Source organism: Symphalangus syndactylus, chromosome 18 (assembly GCF_028878055.3).
Source record: "Symphalangus syndactylus isolate Jambi chromosome 18, NHGRI_mSymSyn1-v2.1_pri, whole genome shotgun sequence".
Classification (NCBI taxonomy): Eukaryota; Metazoa; Chordata; class Mammalia; order Primates; family Hylobatidae; genus Symphalangus; species Symphalangus syndactylus.
The window spans coordinates 104,521,923-104,545,331 of record NC_072440.2 but is presented as its reverse complement, the minus strand read 5'-3'; the positions used below and the strand labels follow the sequence as shown (position 1 = coordinate 104,545,331).

The 23,409-nt window shown below is 41.9% G+C and overlaps 1 long non-coding RNA gene across 1 annotated transcript in view; it reads right to left on the bottom strand.

Annotated features, from left to right (window-relative positions):
* Positions 1 to 16,192: 16,192 nt before the first annotated feature.
* LOC129468657 (uncharacterized) overlaps positions 16,193 to 23,409 on the bottom strand; it is a 69,456-nt gene continuing 62,239 nt past the window's right edge. The window contains exon 3 of the long non-coding RNA XR_008652743.2: positions 16,193 to 16,275. This is a non-coding gene — a long non-coding RNA (uncharacterized lncRNA). The remainder of the gene's footprint in view (positions 16,276 to 23,409) is intronic.

The window sequence follows — 23,409 nt, the reverse complement described above, 5'->3', positions numbered from 1 at the left end:
CAGCAGGTCAGAGGGTCTGCCTTGGCTTGGGCTACTCCCTCCCCACTCCCAGAGATGACCCCTGCCTCTACTTCAATCCCGCGGATTAGTGTATTTATGTCAATGGAATCATATCGTATGTATTCTTTTGTGTCTGGCTTCTTCTACTCAACATTACGTTTGCAAGATGCTTCCATGTTTCATGTATAAATTTGTTCACTTTTATTTCTCTATAGTATTTAATGTACAGATGAACCACAGTTAATTCACTCTAGCCTTTTTTTATCCAGCATTATTGAGATATAACTTATATGCCATATGATTCATCCACTTAAAGTTTTTGTGTGGACGTATGTTTTCATTTCTCTTAGGTATGTGCCTAGAAATAGAATTACTGGGACATATGGTAACTCCGTGATAAACTTTTTGAAGAGCTGCCAAACTGTTTTCCAAAGTGGCTGAACCATTTTCTACTCCCATCAGCAGTGTGTAAGAGTTCTGATTTCTCATATCGGTACCGACACTTGCTATGGTCTTTTTAACTGTAGCCATTCGAGGGGGTGTAAAGTAGTCTCTCCTTGTGGATTTGATTTGTATTTCCTTAATGACATTGAGAGTGTTTTCATAGGATGCTTGGCAATTTGTACATCCTATTTGGAAAAATTTCTATTGAAATACTTTGTTCATTCTAAAATTGTGTTATTTGCTTTTTGAAAATATTGAGTTGTAAGTGTTCTTTATATATTCTTGATGCAAGTCATTTAGCCATTATATGATTTTCATATCAATTGTCTCATTCTGTGGGTGTTTTCTTTCTTTCTTAAAGTATTATTTGCAGTACAATAGTTTTACATTTTGGTGTAGTCTACTTTATTATTTTCTTTTTTGTCATTCATACATTTGGTGTTATATCTAAGAAACTATTATCAAATCCAAGTCACTAAGATTTAGTTCTATGTTTTCTTCTAAGGGTTTTATAGTTTTAGCTCTTACATTCATGACTTATTTTGAGTTAATCTTCTTTGTTTGGTGTGAGCTAAGAGTGCACATTTATTTTTTTGCATATAGATATCCAGTCTTCTTAGAACTGTTTGTTAAAGAGACTATTCTTTCCCCCATTGAACAGTCTAGGTACCTTTGTCAAAAATCAACTGACCCTAGATACATAAGTTCTTTTCTTGACTCTCAATTGTATTCCATTGATTGTATATCTATCCTCATGGCAGTCCCACACTGTCTTGATTATTACATCTTTGTAGTAAGTTGTAAAATCAGTAACTGTGTGTCCTCCAACTTTGTTCTTCTTTCTTACGGTTGTTTTGGCTTTACTAGGCCCTGTCCTTTTCCATATGAATTTTGGCTTGTCAATATCTGCCAAAAAAGGCAGCTCAGTTGAAAAATGACTTATATTGATGTTTATTGGCCTGAAGTTTTCTTTTTTTGTTGTATCTATGCCAGATTTTGGCATCAGGATGATGCTGGCCTCATAGAAGGAGTTAGGGAGAAGTTCCTCCTTTTCAGTTGCCTGGAGTGGTTTTAAGAGAAATGGTACCAGCTCTTCTTTGTACATCTGGTAGAATTCAGCTGTGAATCTATCTGGTCCTGGGCTTTTTGTGCTTGGTAGGCTATTTATTACTGCCTCAATTTCAGAACTTTTAATGGTCTGTTCAGGGATTCAGTACTTTGACTATGGCATCCCACTGCCTCTTGAGCTCCTTTGTTTCTGATCAGAAACCAGTTCTGATATTACTGGGATTCCCTTGAACTGAATAAGTTATTTTCATCTTGCTGATTTCAAGATTCTCTGTCTTTATCTCTGTATACCTTGTGAGGTATCTATATTATGTTTATCCCACTTGAACTTTGTTGAGCTTCCTAGATATGTATAATTAATGTTTTTCAATAAATTTGAGAAGTTTTCAGCCGTATTTTTTTGAATATTCTCCTACTCCTTTTTCTCTCTCCTGTCTTAGAGGTTTCTTCTGTGACTACTGCAGAGATGGTGCAGCCTGGGGCATACACACAGTCTTCCATACTGCCAGGGCTAAGAGTGACTTTATTATTAAGGATGAATTCCTAGGACTAGCCCCTGGATCAGAATAGTTTATGGTTCCATCAGTGTTTGGTCTGAGGTTGTGTTTAAGACTTTTTTATGAGTGAGGCTTCCACTCTGTGTTGATGAGTCTGTGTGCCTTTTGGGGAATGTATTCAAGTCCACCCCACTTCCTGCTCTGATTGTTCCTCAATGAGTTAAATCTAGTGCATGCTATCCTGACCCCAGAGTTGGCTGTGATCTCAGGAGGATTCTTGTTGGTCATCACCTTCCCTGGATCTCTCTGTTACATGCTATTAAACATTTGACCTCTCTGCCATTTTGCATGCATTCTGCAACTACCAGCCTATTCTTCACTAATCTTCACCAAGATCTCCATTCTTTTCAACAATACCGTTAGGAATGGGGTTCTCCCACTCTGTTCCAAATCAAGTCAGCTCTGTCAAGCAGAGCTACAGAACTCTTCATACTTATGGCCCATCCTCCTCTTTAGGAAGAGCCCCTGTGAACTGTATCAGCATTGTGAGTGAGGGTTCTTCTTTTCCACAATGACAGCTTTCTCTACAATGGACACTAGGAAGGGGCAGCCTTGGTTTTCTTGGCTTACCCTTTCAGATGTAGAATCTCTTCCCTATAAGCAAGTGCAGACGGAAAACATAGAGGCCCCAGTACTCTTGCCTGCCTCATCTAGGATAAAGCGTCTTCCCCAGGAGAGGGGACTGGGTCAGGGGAAAGAGACAGGTACTCTCTGTCCCACTTGTCTGGAGTAGAGCTTTTGCAACACAAGACCGGGAGGAGGGTGAGAAATGCCACTGCGTGCTCCTTCTAGGGTAGAATCATAGCCCCAGACTGGGAGCTGAAAGAGAGGGAAATCTCTATCTTCTGGCTGCACACATCCATGGGAGAGCTTCTGCAGCCATGGGGCTGGAAGAGGTAGTTAATAGAGCAAGTCAGAGCTCAAATGCCGTAGACTCTTGCTAATATCACAGAGTTTAACAGATTTTTTTGAATGAGTTTTTTTTCTTCATTTGCTGTATATGTTTAGAACAATTTCCAGACACCTTAAGAGCTTAAATGATGTTTTATATATATATATATATATACACACACACATATATATACATGCATATATATATACACACATACATGCATATATATATATATATATATATATACACACATACATACATATATATATATATATATATATATATATATATATATAAAACCAGTTATTTGTTACTTTGCTGGGAAGAAGGCCTATGGGCTCCTTACCATGTCATTACAGGAGGTTCTTTCTCCTGTATGTTCTGTTCTTGATGGACATTTGGGTTGCTTTCGGCTTGGCCCCATTATAAAATAATGCTTCTGTGAATGATCTTTAAGATGTCATATCATGAATAGATGTGCATCTTTTTGTTGGGTACATCTAGTATATACCTAGGAGTAACTTGTTCATTGATAGGGCTGCACATATTCAGCTTTAGTTATTGATATTACCAAAATGTTTTTTAAAGTAACTGTACCTATTACACTCCTAATGTAGGTCAACTTATCCATCTTTTCATAGATAGTTTTAGTAAATTAAAAAGTTTCAAAAGTTTAAATACTTGGTTGTGAATCAAAATGAAAAAAGTGAATCAGAAAAAGTGAATTCAAAAATCATATTTTTTCTACTTTTTAGTATAACCTAGATTTAAAGTAAAAAAGCTATTACTTATAGTTTCTGTACCTATTCAATATCTATGAACCATGTACCCAAGATGGAGAGAGTCTAGCCAAACACTTCCCTCCCTTCTCAAAATTCAGTTGACTTTTTTTTTTTTTTTTTTTTTTTTTTGAGACGGAGTCTCGCCCTGTCACCCAGGCTGGAGTGCAGTGGCGCAATCTCGGCTCACTGCAAGCTCCGCCTCCTGGGTTCACGCCATTCTCCTGCCGTTGACTTTTTAAACGAGGTATTTATTAAACCACCTCCAGCTGTTTGTCTTGATGCCAGCATTTTGCCACTCAGGTATCTGATAAAGAACTGCAGCCCCTCTGCCCTGAGTGTTTAGATTGCTAGTCCTTGGCTCTCAGGCTTCCTTCTAGGTCCTCACTCTTTATTTGCTCTCATGTTATTTCTCATTTGTAGATTCTGAAATTTTGGCTGTTTTTCTTGAATATCTGCACTGTTTTTCCCTTTAGATATGATGACAGTCATTTCCCCTGGCTTTGATCCTTGGTGCCCCAGAGACGTGTCTTAACATTCTGTTTGTTCCTGCTCTGCTGTTATATATAATCTTTAATGGATACTATTGTTGACTCTCCAGCTTGTAATTTAGTTTTCTTCTGATGCAAGGTAAGTTAGAGAATGGAGCTCAGATCACATTGTGGGAATGATATTTGTTGGGTGACTGTTGAATTCATAAGTTGCAAAGGCTGCCATCCTAGGGTTCGTGTTTATTGGAGGAGATATGGCAAGTAAGTAAGTTGAGGTTAAATCACGAATTTCAAGCCAGGGACTTTTAGGTTTTCTATTCTAAGAGAAGTGGAAGCTATTACACAAATTTCACAGACCCTACGATGATCAGATTGGCAGAGGTATATCATCCTAGATGTATTAGGTTCTGCTTAGATGTGTGGGGTATGTGAGATCTTGGAGCATTGGGGTACAACCTAAATTTTGGGAGAAATCAAAGCAAGCTTGAACTCTCAACTTTGTTGTCAAATAAATAAAAATTAAAATTAAAAAAGGAGTGATTGCCCAGTGCGGTGGCTCACGCCAGTAATCCCAGCACTTTCAGAGGCTGAGGCAGGCAGATCACTTGAGGTTGGAAGTTTGAGACCAGCCTGACCAACATGGAGAAACACCGTCTCTACTAAAAATGCAAAATTAGCCGGGCATGGTGGCGCATGCCTGTATTCCCAGCTACTCGGGAGGCTGATGCAGGAGAATCACTTGAACCTGGGAGGCAGAGGTTGCGGTGAGCCGGGATCGCACCATTGCACTCCAGCCTGGCAACAAGAGTGAAACTCCGTCTCAAAAAAAAAAAAAAAAAAAAAAGATTAATTGAGCCCTTTGAGTCCTTTACCCAGTGAAGAAAGAGCAGAATTGCTCATTCCCTTTGGCTTCTCTTGAAAGAAAAGGTGAGTAGCACAGTTATTTCTTCCTAATCTCTTTAAAGGGCTACTTGTAAGTACATTTCAAGTAGCACAATAGTGATGAGCTGACCCTGTGTATTACAGTCTGCTTTTACTTACTACAACCAAGTCCCTCAGTCCAGTTCCACAATGCCAGCCACTTCAGCTTTCCCATATGCAAATAAGATTCAGGAGCTCCCTCTGCAATGGGATCAAGTAAAAGAAAACATTTTTTAAAGTTAAAAGAAAGTATTTTATATAACCAGGCATTGAAGGTGCTTTAAAATTTTAATAGTAAGTAGGAATAATACTAATATCTTAAGAAAAAGTAGGACAGGCCAGGCTCAGTGGCTCACGCCTGTAATCCCAGCACTTAGGGATGCCAAGGCAGGTGGATCATCTGAGGTCAGGAGTTTGATACCAGCTTGGCCAACATGGCGAAACCCTGTCTCTACTAAAACAAAACAAAACAAAATACAAAAATTAGCTGGGCGTGGTGTCAGGCGCCTGTAATCCCAGCTTCTCAGGAGGCTGAGGCAGGAGAATGGCTTGAACCTGGGAGGCAGAAGTTGCAGTGAGCTGAGGTCACGCCATTGCACTCCAGCCTGGGTGACAAGAGTAAAACTCAGTCTCAAAAAAAAAAAAAAAAAAAAAAGAAAAGAAAAGAAAAGGAAAGGAAAAGGTAAGACTAATTCACTATTTATGTTTCAAGTGCTATTCTAATGACTTCATAAACAGCCTCTCTAATTCCACAATAGTTCCAACAGGTAGTTGTTATTATTCCCATCTTACAGATGAGAAAGCTGAGTTCTGAGGATTATTACATAGTGGCTGTGGCAGGTGAGATCTGGCCATGTTGAGCTTGAAACAGGATTGTGATACTGAATCTGCCTTCCTCGTGGTTCAGCAGATGGAATCCTTTATTTGGAGTGGAAAGAAACAATTGTCATCTTTAGGCATCAGTCTGTATGAAATTAATATTTCCCACCTCCCTCTTCTCATCTGTAAAGTGGGGACTAGGGAACATCTTCAGCTTATTTCCCAAATTCTCTTTAAGGACCACCTGAGAGAGGATAAGCAGCAGAATGAAAATAGCAAAACACAACATGACATCTGGGAGCTCTGTTCTAGCTGATCCACAAACATTCCACGACACTTGAGATCTGCTGCTGACTTGAGTGAGCGGATATCTTCAGGAAATAATTAGCCCTTCCCAGTAACAAAAGAGTAGGGAGGGCTCTGGAGTTTGGGTGCCCAAACACAGAACACTGGGACTAGAAGGTTTTGTGTGCCCAGAATTGAAAAAAGAAGTTACCATTTATGGTATTTTAAATCTTTCTTCTTAATCAACATACAAGTAATATTTTTCCAAAGTCAGGTTTCTCTTCAGTGTTGTTGGTGGTATTTATCATTTCTCTCTTATTTTTATTTATTTATTTTTTTGAGATGGAGTCTCACTCTGTCACCAGGCTGGAGTATAGTGGCATGATCCCTGCTCACTGCAACCTCCCCCTCCTGAGTTCAAGCTACTCTCCTGCCTCAGCTTCCTGAGTAGCTGGGACTACAGGTGCGCACCACCATGCCTGGCTAATTTTTGTATTTTTAGTAAAGGCAGGGTTTCATCATGTTGGCCAGGATGGTCTCGATCTCTTGACCTCGTGATACTCCTGTCTCGGCCTCCCAAAGTGCTGGGATTACAGGCATGAGCCACCACACCCAGCTGTCAGCCATATTTACCGTTTCTAATCTACAATGTAAGTAATCTCCATAAACCACTCTACCTCACCGATTTTACTGAGGCCCCATACACTGAACATTGTGGATCAATTGTTTCTCTATTTGCTATTAAACATTTTAATAAGGTCGTCTCAAAACATAACAAGATGCTTTGATATTTTTATTTTTTCTTAAAATTAGGAAATACGAAGAAAGAAAAGAACTGAAGTGAGCTACCTTGGGGCCTTAGAGGGAAGGCCAGCAGTATTGTCAACCCATTTGGTTCTGCCAAATCATGATGAAAGTTATGGCCCAACCCGGCTGAGAGTAAGCCCTTGTGTTTCTCTGCAGCAGGTGACTGAGAAGCAGCCAGGCTGGTCCCCATTCTGAGCTGCAGCCCAGCCTGCTCCTGTTCACTTCCTCTGTCGCTCTGGGAGCTTTGTCAGCTTGCACCTCTTCAGCTCCTTCATGCTGACATCATGCTGGAAAAGCCACTTTACTTCTCAGAGATTCAAATAACCCAAGCCTTGCTTGACTTGTTTCTCAGGACAACAGGATAGACACCAATCAGAAACTCCGTGGCAGTGTGACCTGTTTTTACCTTCCAGGCCCTGCCTCTCTCTACCGGCTGTCTTCACCGGGATCACACCAGAAGTTTTAGCTTATCACATCTTTGCTTGACTAACTTCAATTCATCCTCTAGGACTTAGCTCAGGTATGACCTGCCCTGGGAAGCTCCTTTGAGACCCTCACTGCTCTCCTAGGGCCATATGCCAATTTTCTCTATGACAATTTTACATTAAAGCCATGTGCCCATTTTGCCTACTAAACTTGGAGCTTGTTTTGCAGAGGGAAATTCCCTAATGATCTTAATGGTACTCTCTGTTAGCCAGAAGCCTGGTGTCCTGTAGACATTGGTTCTTATAATAATAATGATGAATGAATAAACAAATGAGAAATTGTGAAGATGGGGCATTATCTTTCTAATGATCATCACTGTATTTGGTGTAACCATTCATATTCATTTAATGCCAAGATATAGTAGCAAGTGCAAAGGTATACTGCCAACTGTGAAATGCTATTGATAGATATTTCTGCTGAAACCATGTACTATTATATGCTAATAAAATAAACTAAAATATGTCTTGTGTTCCTCTAAGTGCTTTGCAAATATCAACTCACATAACCTTTATACAACCCTATGTGGTATATGCTATTATTAATCTCAATTTTCAGATGAAGAAACAGGTATAGAGAGTTAAATACCTAGTTCAAGACAAAAGAGCTACAAAGAGGACAGAATTTGAGTTCAGACAGTCTTTGCTCAGGGTCCCTTCTCTGCCCAGGCAGGCCAGGCATTCCTAGTGGGTCCTTCTCCTTTGCCTCTTTGAGCTGATTCACACCCTCTTTGGAGCAATTGCCTGATTTTATTGAAAGTGTCCATTTTCATTTTGGCTTTGTCTAGTAGACTGTGAGTTCTTTAAGAAAGGTCATATTTCCCCACATCTTTCAGAGTTCCTGGCACATAACGGGTGCTGATTTTTGTTTGTTTTTTAATGAGTAGATGATCAAAGGTTCATTGAGTTGTGGAATCATCACATACATCTGGAAGAGGCTGAGAGAAAATGTTGCGAGTTGCAAATGCCAGCTTAAGTGTTCAAACTGGTGCTTCCCAGCTTCGCCACAGGGATGTCCTGTGTCCAGTGAGATAAGAAAAGTAGTTCAACAGAAAGTGACCCTCTTGTTAAATGTTTAAGAAATGTAAAATATGGTAGTAATGGTCCTCTTTTACATCAGCTAAATAAATTATGTTCTTGGTCCACCCACCAGTGGACATTTATGTCTTGGTTTCCTAACTACAAATTAATTCTGAGTAACATCCTCACTCAAATTTCCTGATAAAATAATCGTATGCAATATAAAGGGGCCTTGAATTTTCTCTTAAGATTATAATTTCAAAATCATTCTAGAATTGAGAGGAAAGAGAAGGGAAAGAGAGAGAACAGAACCAAACAGCTGTTTCAGTAAAGAGCACTTTCCTGGCTTTGGAGAGAATACAACAAAGGAGTAATCCTGCAATGGGCAAGTACAACAAGCACAAAAGTTAGAGTCTGCGGACTCAGTCCGTAGGTGAAGAGCGTGGTAATGTAGGAGGCTGCATCGGTGATCCAGGCTGGCTTTTCCGAAGCCTGCTTGTGAAGATATTGGATTCCAAAACCTGAAAGATATTAGAGTCTCCTAAAGCTCTGCTCTGCCTGAGACTTGCATTCCCCTATGAACTCAGAATTTAGTGAATTTAAATCCACATGGACTTTAGGAGGCTTTGACCTAGGGTGAAACACGGACTGTCATTCTGAAGGTTTTTTGCAGATATATTAATTTATCCTGAACTGCAGATGCATGCACATTCAAGAGGCCTAACCTGTCTATCTCATCCAATTAGGGACCAATGGGTATTGGAGTTCACATAATTCAGTCTCCCATCTCTATGTAGATACTTCCCAAACCACCCAAGGCTGAATGTAATTGAAAGTCAGTTGGCAGTGACGGATAAAACTACATCCTCTGTCCTGGAGCCTTTTCCATTTTCCTTCAGAACCTCATGGCTATGCTGCAACCACCTCATTTAACTCTTAGTGGTAAGCAAGTGTCCTTAAAACAGGCCCAATCTGGGCCGGGGCGTGGTGGCTCACGCCTGTAATCCCAGCACTTTGGGAGGCCAAGGCGGGAGGATCACAAGGTCAGGAGATCTAGACCATCCTGGCTAACACGGTGAAACCTCATCTCTGCGAAAAATACAAAAAAAGAAAATTATCCAGGCGCGGTGGCGGGTGCCTGTAGTCCCAGCTACTCGGGAGGCTGAGGCAGAAGAATGGCATGAACCTGGGAGGCGGAGGTTGCAGTGAGCTGAGATCACACCACTGCACTCCAGCCTGGGCTACAGAGCTAGACTCTGTCTCAAAAACAAACAAACAAACAAACAAAAAAACCAAAAAAAAAAAAAAAGGCCCAATCTGAGTCCACACCCTTCCCTGACATTTCCTTCCAGGATAACTGGATTCCCATCTCTCCAAATCTGCTGTCTTTATTTCTTCTTAATCCTTCTCCAGATTTACTCTTTACCTGATACAAGCATGAAAATTTAGAAAAATGATATTTTCCAAAATATGTATCTCTCTAATTAAAAGTGTGATAGTAAGGTCAGTTTGGTAAATATCTGTGGAGTTCCAACTCTGTCCGACACTAGAAGAACACGAAGAACGACAAGGCACAGCCACTGCATGAAGCGTAAAGACATTAAACCAAATACACAGAAACAACTGCAATGTAAATAAGAACTCTAAAGGTTCTAATGGGAGAGAACTCATACATTTAGGCCTGTGTTCCCCAAGGCATGGTCCATGTATCTTCTGCATCAGACTCATCTGAATGTTATTAAAATGGACATTTTGAGAGTCTACTCCAGACCTGTGGAATCAGAATCTCTACAGGCAGGACTTGGAAATCTTCATTTTAATCAACACCCACAAAACCAAATGTTTTGTTCTCTGAATGACTCGAGAGAGTCAGAGATCTGCTTGGAGGCAGTAGAATTAAAGATGGTTATGATTTCAAAAAAAAGAAATGCAAGAAAGGCATTTTGTGCAGAAGGAGCAGTAAGGCACGGCCGGGTGCGGTTACTCACGCCTGTAATCCCACCACTTTGGGAGGCCGAGGTGGGCAGATCACGAGGTCAGGAGATCGAGACCCTTCTGGCTAACATGGTGAAACCCCATCTCTACTAAAAAATACAAAAAATTAGCCGGGCATTGTGGCGGGCGCCTGTAGTCCCAGCTACTCCGGAGGCTGAGGCAGGAGAATGGCCCGAACCCGGGAGGAGGAGCTTGCAGGCACCGAAAAAAAGCCTTGGGAAGCATCCTGGGAAGGAATGCACTTTGGCTGGAACATACTGTATGTGAAGACGAACCGAGCAAGATGAGCTGGAACGTGACCTTGGGTCTTCTGCCCTAACTAAGGCTATTACTTGTCTGAAGACTGCTAAAGGGCAGACTGCACTTCTGTTAAGTTTGGTTACGCCTCTAATCTCATGAGGATATTTAATTTCTTTTTCACTTCAATTGGTTTCTTAGCGTGATATTATGGTATAGTGAAAACAACTTGAGTTTTTTGTTTCTGATTTTGTGTTCCTTAAACCAGCATTGATGTAAATTCTGGCCCCATCATGTATTAGCTTTATGATCTCATGCTAAATCACCTATCACCTCAGAGCCTCAGTTTGCGCACCAACAAAATGGACATAATGACAACCAGTTGTCCTTAGGGATTAGCAGTAATGCACAGTAGCAACCTGGGACATAAAGAGCATTCAATAAAGGGAAGCTATCATTGAAGAATTATTGAACTTTTAGGACATCGGGAAAGAAGCTTGCTTTTTCCTGACCTCTCCTTGGATGTAGCAAATCTCCTTATGATTTTAATCTTCAGATTCAACTGTCTACCTGGTGTATTTACGATCTCACTGAATTTCAACTTCTGAAGCTCTTTTAAAGGCATGTCAGCCAGGGACAGCATTGAGTCCTTGTGTTAGGATGGCCTGGTGCCAAGGCAAATGTTTAGGCTTGGCTGAGGGCTTGACAAGTTGCATTCAATGAATGTTCTATGTTTTAAAGAAAATGAAAACCCAGGAGCTTTTCTGGGAACAGAGGGGTTGGCTTCTCAGCTGGCGGATAATAACCACACAGGTGCACTGCCTCCCAGTGACGCGGGGTGAACATTTGACCCACAGAGCCTGGTGAAGCCATCCCTGGGAAAGCCTGAAGCAAGTGCAGCTCTGAGTGTGTGCAGCTCTGTTTGACTTGGCTGCAGTCCTCACAAACCTGGTGGGGGGTATAGCCCAGAGGAAAACAGCCTTGACACTGACTCTGGTCACTGCCATGCTCTGGGCCACCTGTGGGTTTCACAACCCACCTTCCCTTGCCCACAGCATCCCAGCCAGCTAGTGTGTATTCCCAGAAAAGAAAGATCCCATTGCTCTCTTGCTCCAATGCTCAGTATCTGCCCGGGGTCGACGCCTAAAGGCACTCACCTGTGTACACCTCTGAGCGCAGGCGCTGGGCCAGCTGCACCATCAGAAGTCTTTGTTGATTCTGAGTCTCTCTCCTATTTCCAAGCATCAATAAATATACAAGTTCTATTGCAATGGGGAAGAAACTAATGTTCAATAAGCACCTGCCTCCAGCCAGGTGCTTTCACAAGCAGTACTTTGTTTAATCTTCTAAGCAACTATATAAGAAAGGTGTTAATATATTTATTTGATAAAGATGGTGAGGTTTCAAAGTCTTAAGTAACTTGAAAATGAGACATCAGAGGAGAAAAGATTTGGACTGAGCATTCCGACCCCTAGTTCATGATCTTTGCTTTCACTATGCTGCCTCAATGTGTTCTAGAAAGAGCAGTGGGTCAGGGGAGGAGCAATCTGGATTCCAGCCCAAGTCTGACATTGGCTAGAGATGAATTGCTCCCTCTGTTTCAATGTCTCTGACCCTATTTATAAATGGAAGGTACGGACAAGCTCCCTCTAGGGCTCTTCCAATTTTAATGTACGTTTTGGGCTTGCATATCAACCCCTGGGACAAAATATGGACATTGGGTATCCTTTGCTTCTGTTAGTCCCTGCCAAAAAAAATCTCCGTGTGTGTTCTACCAGTGGAGAAGCGGTCTAGATGTCATTGCACTGTGGGCTCCATGGTTAGGGAGGACTTTAAGATATGGCAGGCGCTTTTCAGCCCCGACACAGATAGCACAGCCTCTAATAAAGGTTGTTTGCACAACAGGAAGAAGCAGCAACACTCCTACACCTCCAAGGACAAGAACAAGGGTAGACACTTGATGGACTTCAGAGTGGGCCAGGCGCCGTTGTGGGCTTTTTGTGTCTGTTGGCCCCCTTCACCCTTACGACCACATCAGGAGAAAAAGGAGTTGGTTTTCCCATTTTGCACATACGTGGAAAAACTGAGGCCCAGACAGTTCCCACACACGGCTCACAGAGGAGCAGCCGGGCGTTGCACCCTGTTAGTTGCTCTAACCATCACATTATATGTGGTATTTTGACAAAGGCAGGCATGTGGAAACTGCCCATTCAGAAACTTGCTCTATATTTTGAAAAACGAATAAAATGAATGGTGATTGTGCAGCCGGGGCTCGGTGGCCGCCCCACTTAACGTCGTTTCATTTAATTCTCACAGCAGCACTTCATTTATTTGGCATTTTGGTGAAACCATGGCTGAGAAGTTGGAAAAGATCTGTTTTTTGCGAGCAGAGGTTTCACTGCTGTGGACTTTCTGAACACACATCCTGTGCACTCCCAGCCACCAGGCTGCTTGAACGAGACAGTATCCCTGGGTCACCCTCTCTTTCTGTCCGGTGACAACCTTCCCTGTTTGTTTATGGGACTTGAAGGTAGGAATGGATTGATCTGTATCACAGTCTTCAGGACTCATTCTTATTTGAAGAGGAACTTCAATTACAGGATGGGAATAAAGGACGTTAGAATCTTACTGGGCATAACATTTATAATTATGGATTTGCTTATTTCTCTGCATATCCCTGTCTCCATTAATCCACATGGATTTGAGTGCAGGAAACATCTTTCATTTCTGCCCTCCAGACCCTAGTGCAGGTCACTGCACAAAGCCAATGGTCCCGTCTCCCTTCCTCCTGTTCTGTGAGCAGGTGCTGTGGCTCCCCAGGGTGCAGGTGAGAGGCTGCACAGGAACGCACGCTCCACTGCCCGCTGGGAGCCGAGCATCTGCATTCTTACATCTGAGACCCATCAGAACAGAGCTGATTACCTTTGCCCAAAAGACCACTGGGAAAACTTCAGAGGTGAAGAATCAGTATAATTGGCTGTTTTAAAATGTATTAAGGTACCAAAAGAGGTGGATTAAGTCCGTTTCTGACCATACATTCAGACAGAATTTTGGCATGGATTTTATTTATGGAATCATCATCTTACTAATAAAACCAGATTGACTTAACACAATCACAGCTTGTATTTTCAAGGGAATCACTTCAGAGGGACAGAAAGACAGGGAAAGCAGTTTGGGGAGAGGGAGAAAGAGGAAGGAAGATGAAGAGGAAGAAAGAGAGAATGTTGCAAAATAGGAACTCACTTCACAGTGTTCCTGACTTTCCTTCCCAGGTGCAGAAAAAGCCACACATGCCTGGTGTTTAAACCTCTTTTTAGACATGGTTTTTAACTTTGTAGCCTCATTCCATGTAATCACATGTGTCTCTAACCTCTACTTACTTACCAAAATGTATGAGAATCTGTTCAAAGAAGTACAATTTAATCTCATTTGAAGATTGGGCAATTGCCAAATTGTTTCAACCTGGTTGAGAACGACAACCAGGTCTTCTGGGCTGTTTGGACCCCCTTAAAATTATGTACCAAGTGTAATCAGAAATCATTCACCTTCTTCTTAAATCATCAGGACATTTTTTGAAAATGGAACATGCCCAGCATTAGAGTTGAAACAAAGCCCTTGTGTTGTTTGTTGATTTAAGGAAGCACAGCATGCTTTTGGAAGTTATTTGAACACAGGTGCACAGGGAACCCGGCAGCTTCCATGCACCTTTTGGCTCCATCCCAGGTCCTGTGTCAGCAAGGCCTGTGGCCTGCCCAACACATGAGGAAGCTTCTGATTTTAGTGAAATATGGATGTTGAGATGAGTTTGGGGTAGATGTTTCCTAGAATGCCAAGGGCTATAATGAAAGATCAGCTTACTTAAAAAAGCATGATTTCATCCCATAGATATGGAAACCCAAGATAGCGGAAAAGAGAAAGCTTAATGGTGTGTGTGTGTGTGTGTGTGTTTGTGTGTGTGTGTGTGTGTGTGTGTTTCCCCAGAAATAGACACAAGATGGAAACAGTGTATATGAAGCTGGGTTAAGGCTCTGTACCTGAAGAGTCACTGAGTTGGAAGGGATGTTATAGACTCTAATTCAGAGGCTTCTAGATGCCAGCCCAGGAATTAATAACAAACAGACTGCTTAGCAACAGCCTGGCTTGCTTCTTGAAAAGTCATATTCCTAGGTCCCATTTCAGACTTGAGGAATTCAAATCTCTAAGAAGCCACTGGAGGATCAATGGGTTCTGAAGAGCTCCCCAGTTTCTTCTAATGCATAACATGGTTTAGATACTCTTTATTTAGATCTCTTACCTTATAAATGAAAAAAGTGAGATGCTGAGACATTGGCAAAAGTCACTCAAGGCCACCCATCTGGTGAGCAGGGAGCCCTCTTATGATCCAAATCTCCCCATTCCTATTGCAGCTTTCAGAGAGGCTGGAGAGGGCACATGTGTGACATTGGCTTGACTCAGGTTTCACTTTGAAGCCCTTTTGTTTTTTTTTGAAAAAAGGAATCTCTTCTCTTTTGGCAGGCTGCCTTTGCTTCCCCCACAAATAATTCTGTCTTTCAAACAAAGCTAAGCTTCTCTAAAGCTTAGAAAATCCATCCTAATCACAGTGTAGTTTCTCTCTTGTAAGTTTTATAAAAAGCTTAAGCCAATTTCTTCTTGCTGGGCTGTGGAAAAGGGAAGTTGTCTCATACCTCCTAGTCATTGTGAAATAGCCAGTGGAGTCGTTTTGTGGGCATTAATCCTTTCCATTTATTTCAGTTGTCTAAAAATGTAAAGAATGTGTATTATGACCTAGGGCAGGGGTTGACAAACTTGTTCTGGAAAGGGCAGGTGGTAAATATCTTGCTGGCCATGTGGTCTCTGTCACAACCACTCAGTCCTGCCATTGACATGCCGCCAGGGACAGATAGCTTGTAAAAAAGTGAGTGTGACAATGTTGCAATAAAACTTTATTGACAAAATCAGCTGATCTTTTGAGAGAACACAATCCAACTCAAAACGGGGTCCCTGATTCTCCTTTTGCTGTTATCTAAACAAGACCTGAGGACACTCAGAAGCCCCAGCACCTTCCACCCCACTCCTCATCCACCCAAACCTACAATCTGGCTTGGGAATGGCATGGGGGAAACCCCAGCCTGGGGTTTGCCAGAGGTCCCTACCGGAGGAAGTCCGGTAAGTTCCAGTTCTGGATCTCAGTAAGGGAGAGCATAAGCAGGCTAGGTTATCCAAACGGAAGAGTCCACAAACCCAGTGAGGGAGGTGCCTAAACCTCAGACATGGCCATGACACCCACAGATCAGGAACCTGCTCATCAGGTGATGAAATGCAGACCCTCTGTGGCTAGTTTGGAAGATGTTCTTGTAGGGCTAGGTCCACTCACCTGTCAAAAGTGCAGCACTTACCTGTTAAAGGGGTTTGCTTCATACTTGACCACACCTTAATAGGCACATGCAGCTGTTACCATGAAAGGGCTCTGTGACATTTCTTATGGATCAGAAGCAAAGAAAACAATATGTTTGATTGAGTTCCAGATTTCCACTGTTTATAATATGCAATGAACTTGATTATAATAGATTTCGAAAAACAATCAAACAATACGTTTGATCGGTTTCCAACTTGTCCACTGTTTATAACATGTAATGAATATAATCTTACATAGATTTTCAAAAATAGTGTGACTGTTCCTTAGGATAGATTCCTAGAATCAGATTGGATTCAGAATAGGAGACATCCACATACCAATCACCAGAAGCCACAACCTCTGAAGGAAGTATGGACTAGCTGAAAAAAATGAGATGGCCACGGAGGCATCCAGCAACATACACAGCTTCACTCTTTGCTTGGATCAGAAACAGAATGGCAGACATTGGTTTGGAGATTGGGAAGCAGAGAATTAGAGGAGGAAGTCAGAGTGAAAGTCTTTGAATATTTCACTGGGGGTGGGTAGGATTCTCCAGTCAAGATAAGAAAATTGTTAGAACAAAGCTAATTAAAAAAAAAAAAAAAAAAACTTTAGAAAAAGAAAAAGAAACCTCCCAGAAAAATTAAGTTTCTCTTAATTTTTGACAATTCTAGTGGTTTTGGACAGGGTTTTGGAGACCCATACACATCAGAAAAAGGGGGAGCTTGGCCAACAACTGTTACAATGAATGGGCTCCATGACATTCTTGTGGATCAGAAGCAAACAAAACAATATGTTTGACTGGTTTCCAAATTTTCCACTGTTTATAATATGTAATGAATATGATTTTACGTAGATTTTGAAAAACTGTGACTGTTCCTTAGAATAAATTCCTAGGATATAATTGCTGATTCACATAGCATGAATATCCTAAAATAAGTATAATAGATGTTGTCTATTTGCATTTTAAAGATTTTCAACAATTAATACTCCAATAACAGTACCTGAGGAACTCTGTTTTTTGATCCTTTACTCAAATCACTTATACCCAACATTTCTGAAATTTTGTTAATTTAAATTTCTTAGAACAGAGGAAATTTCTTTTTGATTTACTTTTTGTTTATTGGCACTTTCAATTTTAAGTGTTGTATCTTTATATCTTTGACTATTTTCAATGGGTTGCTAATTATTTCTTTTTTATTTTGTTGGTATTTTACATAGAAGGTAAATAAATCATCCTCTTGTAAATATAATCTGCTTTTGTTTTGACATTCTACTTCATTTTATGAGTTTTTTGCCATTCAGATTTTCTTCACATTTGTATGTACTTAATGTCTCACTTTTTTTTTTTTTTTTTACTTTGTGGCTTTTTGGTTTTGTATCGTATCGAGAAAGACTTTACCATTCCTAATTATTTATGCTTTAAATCATGTTTTTATTCCCTTGTTAATCCATTAATTATTTATTTTGATCTAAGAACTGAGATGCAATCCAGTTTTCCTGACAATTTTCTCATGATTATAACATCTATTTTTACATACCTACAATGAATATCAGTCAGGGTTCCATCAGTAAAACAGAACTAGTGGCATATAGATACTGACGTCTATTGCAGGAATTGACTTATGCCATTCCAAAATCCATAAAGCTGGCCATCTGGAGTGGCAGGCCAGAACTCTTAGACACCAGTTAGAGCTGATCCACTGGCTGAATTTTTTCTTCAGAGGAATTTCTGCTCTGCTCTTCAGATCTCTCAAATGATTGAATCAGATCCACCCACATTAATCTCCCTAATGAATGTCAACTGATCATGGACTTTAATCACACCTACAGGATACCTTCACAGTAACACCTGGATGAAGGTTGGACTAACTAGGAACTGTAGCCTAGACAGGTTGACACATAAAATTGCCCCTCGCACTTACCTGTGCTACTTTCTAATGGACTGCCATTTGTTATGATTCTTATTTACTATCTTTGCAATAACGTTTACAAGTAAGACATTGTATTTTGTTTTTTGTTTATTTTTGCATTTTATGCTGGGTTAACTTTTAAAAACAAACATAAAGAGCTTGCATAAAAATGAAATCATCTCTAAATTGGAAGGTTTTAAAAACTTGGTTTGGTGTTTGTAGGAGTCTGGGTCTAATCAGAAGTTAGAATCCGTGCAACAGGTTAAACAGGGATGTTTAATATAAAGAATTACTAACTACTACAAAAGAGTAACTGATGTAAGGAAAGTCTCCGGTACACTAGGACCAAGACAGTACCCAAGTAAGGAAAAAGTTGGAAGGGAGTCAAACCTTGTTGGAGAAGATACAGTTTAACCCCCTGGGTGGTAGAGAAGTTCATAGTTTAGCCAGGCCCAAGCTGGCCAGCAGTCTCTGGGAAAGCAGGAGGCCTCCCTCTGAGTGTATGGTGTGGGTCTGGGGAGAAGGCAGTCCCAGGATACGTGGGAGGGTGCACAGAGGGAGTGAGCGAGGAGGGGGTGGGGGCCAAACTTGGATGACTGCATAGGGAGGGGGAAGAAAGAGACATTGGGCTGGGAGGTGTTGGGCAAGGGACAACTGCTCCATGTGACTCTCTGGACACAGGTGGAGCAAACAGGTTGCACAGCGCAGGAGTTTGCTGAGGTTGTCCAGGCAGCATGGGGCAAGTGGCTCTCAGTGCCTGTGGGTCATTGCCTCCCAGGCTGGGGGTGTGCATAGGGCTGCATTCAAGCTGGAGGATGGGGCAGGCTCCCTGGGTGTCCTCACACCCCCCCACCAAGGGCCCCACCTTCTCGAGTAATCACAGAAGCCCAGCTGCTCTGCATGTCCCCTGAAGTGTCTCTATTGCCTAACACCCTTGCTTACTTTAAAAGGGAAAAGAATCCCACTGTGGGTCTAGTAGGTGCCTTTGGATCTCAGAGGCAATAAATTGATGACTGACACAGCCACATTGTGGAGAGTCTTTGTTAGTTTTCTCCATAAATATTTTTCTGCTTAGGTTTCCATTCTCTGCTTAAATGAATTTTATGATAAGCTGGAAAGTTATTAACTTTATATGATCTCCAAGTTGTCTATGTAGTTATTGTTTTATTAGTGTAATTATTAACTTATACATTTTATTAATATAATTCTTAATAATTATTGCTTAATATCAATTTATAATTCAATTAATTTTTGCTGAGGCTAGTTGCTCATAAACTACCTTTCCACTAAGGACCACAGCCCACCTGCCACTCTGCTCAGTGCTCTGGCCTCCTCTGTCCATTCTTCCCTGCAGCTCCAGGCTGGGGCCTTTGAATCTGTTGTCTACTCTTCTGGGAATCTACTCCCTCTCTATGTGATATGATTTGGCTCTGTCCCCACCCAAATCTCACCTTGAATTGTAATCCCCATAATTCCCACATGTCCAGGGAAGTACCAGGTGGGAGGTGATTAGGTCATGGTGGTGGTTTCCCCTTGCTGTTCTTCTGATAATGACTGAGTCCCCATGAGATTTGATGGTTTTATAAGGCAGTTTTCCCTGCTCTTGCTCTCTGTCTGTCACCTGCCACCATGTAAGATGTGCTTCTTCCCCTTCAGCCATGATTGTCAGTTTCCTGAGGCCTCCCCAGCCATGTGGAACTGTAAGCCAATTAAACCTCTTTTCTTTATAAATTACCCAGTCTCATTTATGTCTTTATAGCTGTGTGAAAATGAACTAATACAGTAAATGGGAGTGGGGCAGGAGTGGGGTGGAGTGGGGCACTGCTATACAGATAACCAAAAATGTGGAAGCCACTTTGGAACTGGGTTACAGGCAGAGGTTGGAACATTTTGGAGGACTCAGAAGAAAACAGGAAGATGTGGGAAAGTTTACAACTTCCTGGAAACTTATTGAGTGGTTATGACCAAAATGCTGATAGTGAAATGGACAATGAAGTCCAGGTTGAGGTGGTCTCAGATGAAGATGTGGAACTTCTTGGAAACTGGATCAAAGGTCACTCTTGCTGTGCTTTAGCAACGAGTCTGGTGGCATTTTGCCCTAGCACTAGAGATCTGTGAAACTTTGAACTTGAAACGGATGATTTAGCTTATTTGGCAGAAGAGATTTCTAAGCAGCAAAGCATTCAAGAAACAAAAAAGCATAAAAGAAGTTTGCAGTCTGACCATATGATAGAAAAGAAAAACTCATTTTTTCCTAGGCAGAAATTCAAGCCTGCTGCAGCAATTAACATAAGTAATGAGGAACCAAATGTTAATTGCCAACACAATGGGGAAATGTCTCCAGGGCATGTCAGAAACCTTTGTGGCAGCCCTTCCTATCACAGGCTCAGAGGCCTAGAAAGAAAAACTAGTTTCCTGGGCTGGGTCCAGGGCCCCCGTGGCTCTGTGCAGCCTTGGGACTTGGTGCCCTGCATCCCAACAGCCAGGGATAAAAGGGGCCAAGGTATAGGTTGGGCTGTGGCTTCAGAGGGTGCAAGCCCCAAATCATGGAGGCTTCCATGTGGTGTTGGGCCTGCAGGTGTGCAAAAGACAAGAATTAAGGTTTGGGAACCTCTGCCTAGATTTCAGAGGATGTATAGAAATACTTGGATGTCCAGGCAGAAGTCTGCTGTATGGGCTAAGCCCTGATGGAGAACCTCTGCTAAGGCAGTGTGGAAGGGAAATGTGGGGTCAGAGACCTCTCACACTGTCCTTGCTGGGGCACTGCCTAGTGGAGCTGTGAGAAGAGGGCTGCTGCCCTCCAGACCCCAGAATGTAGACCCACTGACAGCTTGCACAGTGTGTGCCTGGAAAAGCCACAGACACTCAACACCAGCCTGTGAAAGCAGCCAGGAGGGTAGCTGTACCATGAAAAACCACAAGAGTGGAACTGCCAAGGCTGTGGGAGCTTACTCTTTGTGTCAATGTGACCTTGATGTGAGACATGGAGTCAGAGGAGATTATTTGGAGCTTTAAGATTTAATGACTGCCCCACTGGATTTTGCATTTGCATGGGGCCTGTAGTCAATTTATCCCATTTGGAGAGGGAGCATTTATCCAATGTCTGTACCCCCATTGTATCTTGGAAGTAACTAACTTGCTTTTGATTTTATGGGCTCATAGGTGGAAGGGACTTGCCTTGCCTCAGACTTTGGACTTAGACTTTTGACTTAATGTTGGAATGAGTTAAGAGTTTGGAGGACTGTTGGGAAGGAATAATTTTGTTGTGAAATGTGAGGATATGAGATTTGAGAGGGGCCAGAGAGGAATGATATGGTTTGGCTTTGTGTCCTCACCCAATTCTCATCTCAAACTGTAATCTGCATAATCTCCATATGTGGAGGATAGGAAGTGATTGGATCATGGGAGTGGCTTCCCCAATGTTGTTCTAGTGATAGTGAGTGAGTTCTCATGAGATTTGATGGCTTTATAAGGCAGTTTTTCCTGCTCTTTCTTGCTCTCTTCCACCAGTTGCCATGTAAGATGTGCCTCTTCCCCTTTCACCATGATTATAAGTTTCCTGAGGCCTCCCCAGCCATGCAGAACTGTGTCAATTAAACCTCTTTTATTTATAAATTACACACTCTTGAGAATATCTTTATAGCAGTGTGAAAATGGACTCATACACTATGTCTGCATAGTTCTGTACTTCCTGTAGGTCTCTTCTCAATGGCCACCTTGTCAGAGGGAAAGTGACTACCTAACCTGATCAAATATCATCCTCATCATGTTCTCTCCCTTCCTCTGTCTTACTTTAATCCTCAGCACTTTTTGCTCTCTGACATATTACATGTGTGTTGTCTGTTTGTTTATCTCATCTACCTCTGTTACTAGGACATATGGGAGACAAAGCGGGGACTCTGCTCCTGTTTAGTGCTGTACCCTCAGTGCCTGGAACTATGACTGACACATGAGAGAGATACAATACATTTTTGTGGTTGAATAAATTTTACCTGCTCTTGGATCTATTGGGAGAATGGGGTGGATAGAAGCCATTTGGCAATATTCCATGTAGTTAATTCCCTGGAGAAATTCATGAAATATTGCAAGAATAAAGGTGGTCCATGAGACGTGGCCCTAATTGTTGTGCTGGTGGTTGGAGAGGAGCTCTGGGAAGCCTGATGTTGCTTACTGCCAGGCCCTCTTAGAAGTTAACAACCCTTTACATACACAGTGGAGCATTGTGTCTCACCTGTTTACAATCTGTTTCTGTTCTTGGGCATATGGCAGAATAATATGAGAATTTCTGGTATAGACCAACCTGGTCAGACTTCACAGCCTTTGAGCTCCTGGGTTCCCACTGTCATTTCCCTGACTGCTGCCTCTCAAGCTGTCAGAACACTCCCTTGCCTCTGTGTTTTCCTTGGCCCATCACTCACATTCACCCCCAGTAGCTACAACTTATCCCTTCTCTAAAAATACCTGTGGGACCATCCTGTGGTCTGAATGTTTGTGTCTTCCCCAGATTCATATGTTGGATATATTGAATACCCAATACAATGGTATTCTGAGATGGGTACTATGGGAACAAATGAGGCCATGGGACTGGAGCCATCATGATTGGGATTTATGCCTTTGCCGAACAGGGAGCTCCCTCACCCTAAGAAGGCAGCAGTCAGCAACAGGGAAGAGAGCTCTCTCCAGAACCTGACCATGCTGGCACCCCGATCTCAAACTTCCAGTCTCCAGAACCATGAGAAATAAATTTCTACCATCTATAAGTCACCCTGTTTATGGTATTTTGTTATAGTGCCCTGAACAGACTAAGACAGGCCACAGAAAATAAAAGCATGAACACTCTATTCTTGTGTGTCCTCTGTATTAGGAGAATCTCCATGGTTGGTGCTGCATGGTCTCCTCTCTGGTTCATTCCCTGACCTTTCCAGCCTATGAAGCCTGGGAACATGTGTGGACCAAGGCCTCCTGGTGAGTGAAAAATGCAGAACAGGAGTCTGGTGAGCTGTGAGCAGGCTGACAACTTTGGGAAAGAAGCATGCACTGGGACATTTCTCCCGGCCTTCCCTCCCCAACCACCCAAGGCTGAAACTGATGTGATTTTGGAAAATGCTCTTGTTTTACAGTCCAAAACATTCACAAAAGGCATAAAATTGACTTGGTGGCTTCCCCACAACCCTCCCCCGCTGGGAGATTCCTCTTTAAAAACTTACATATGTTCTACTTTATTGTTTTACTTAAAACAAGGGAATTTGAACTTAAGGTATTATAATTGACTTTAAAAGCTCAACTCAGAATTATTTTTATACG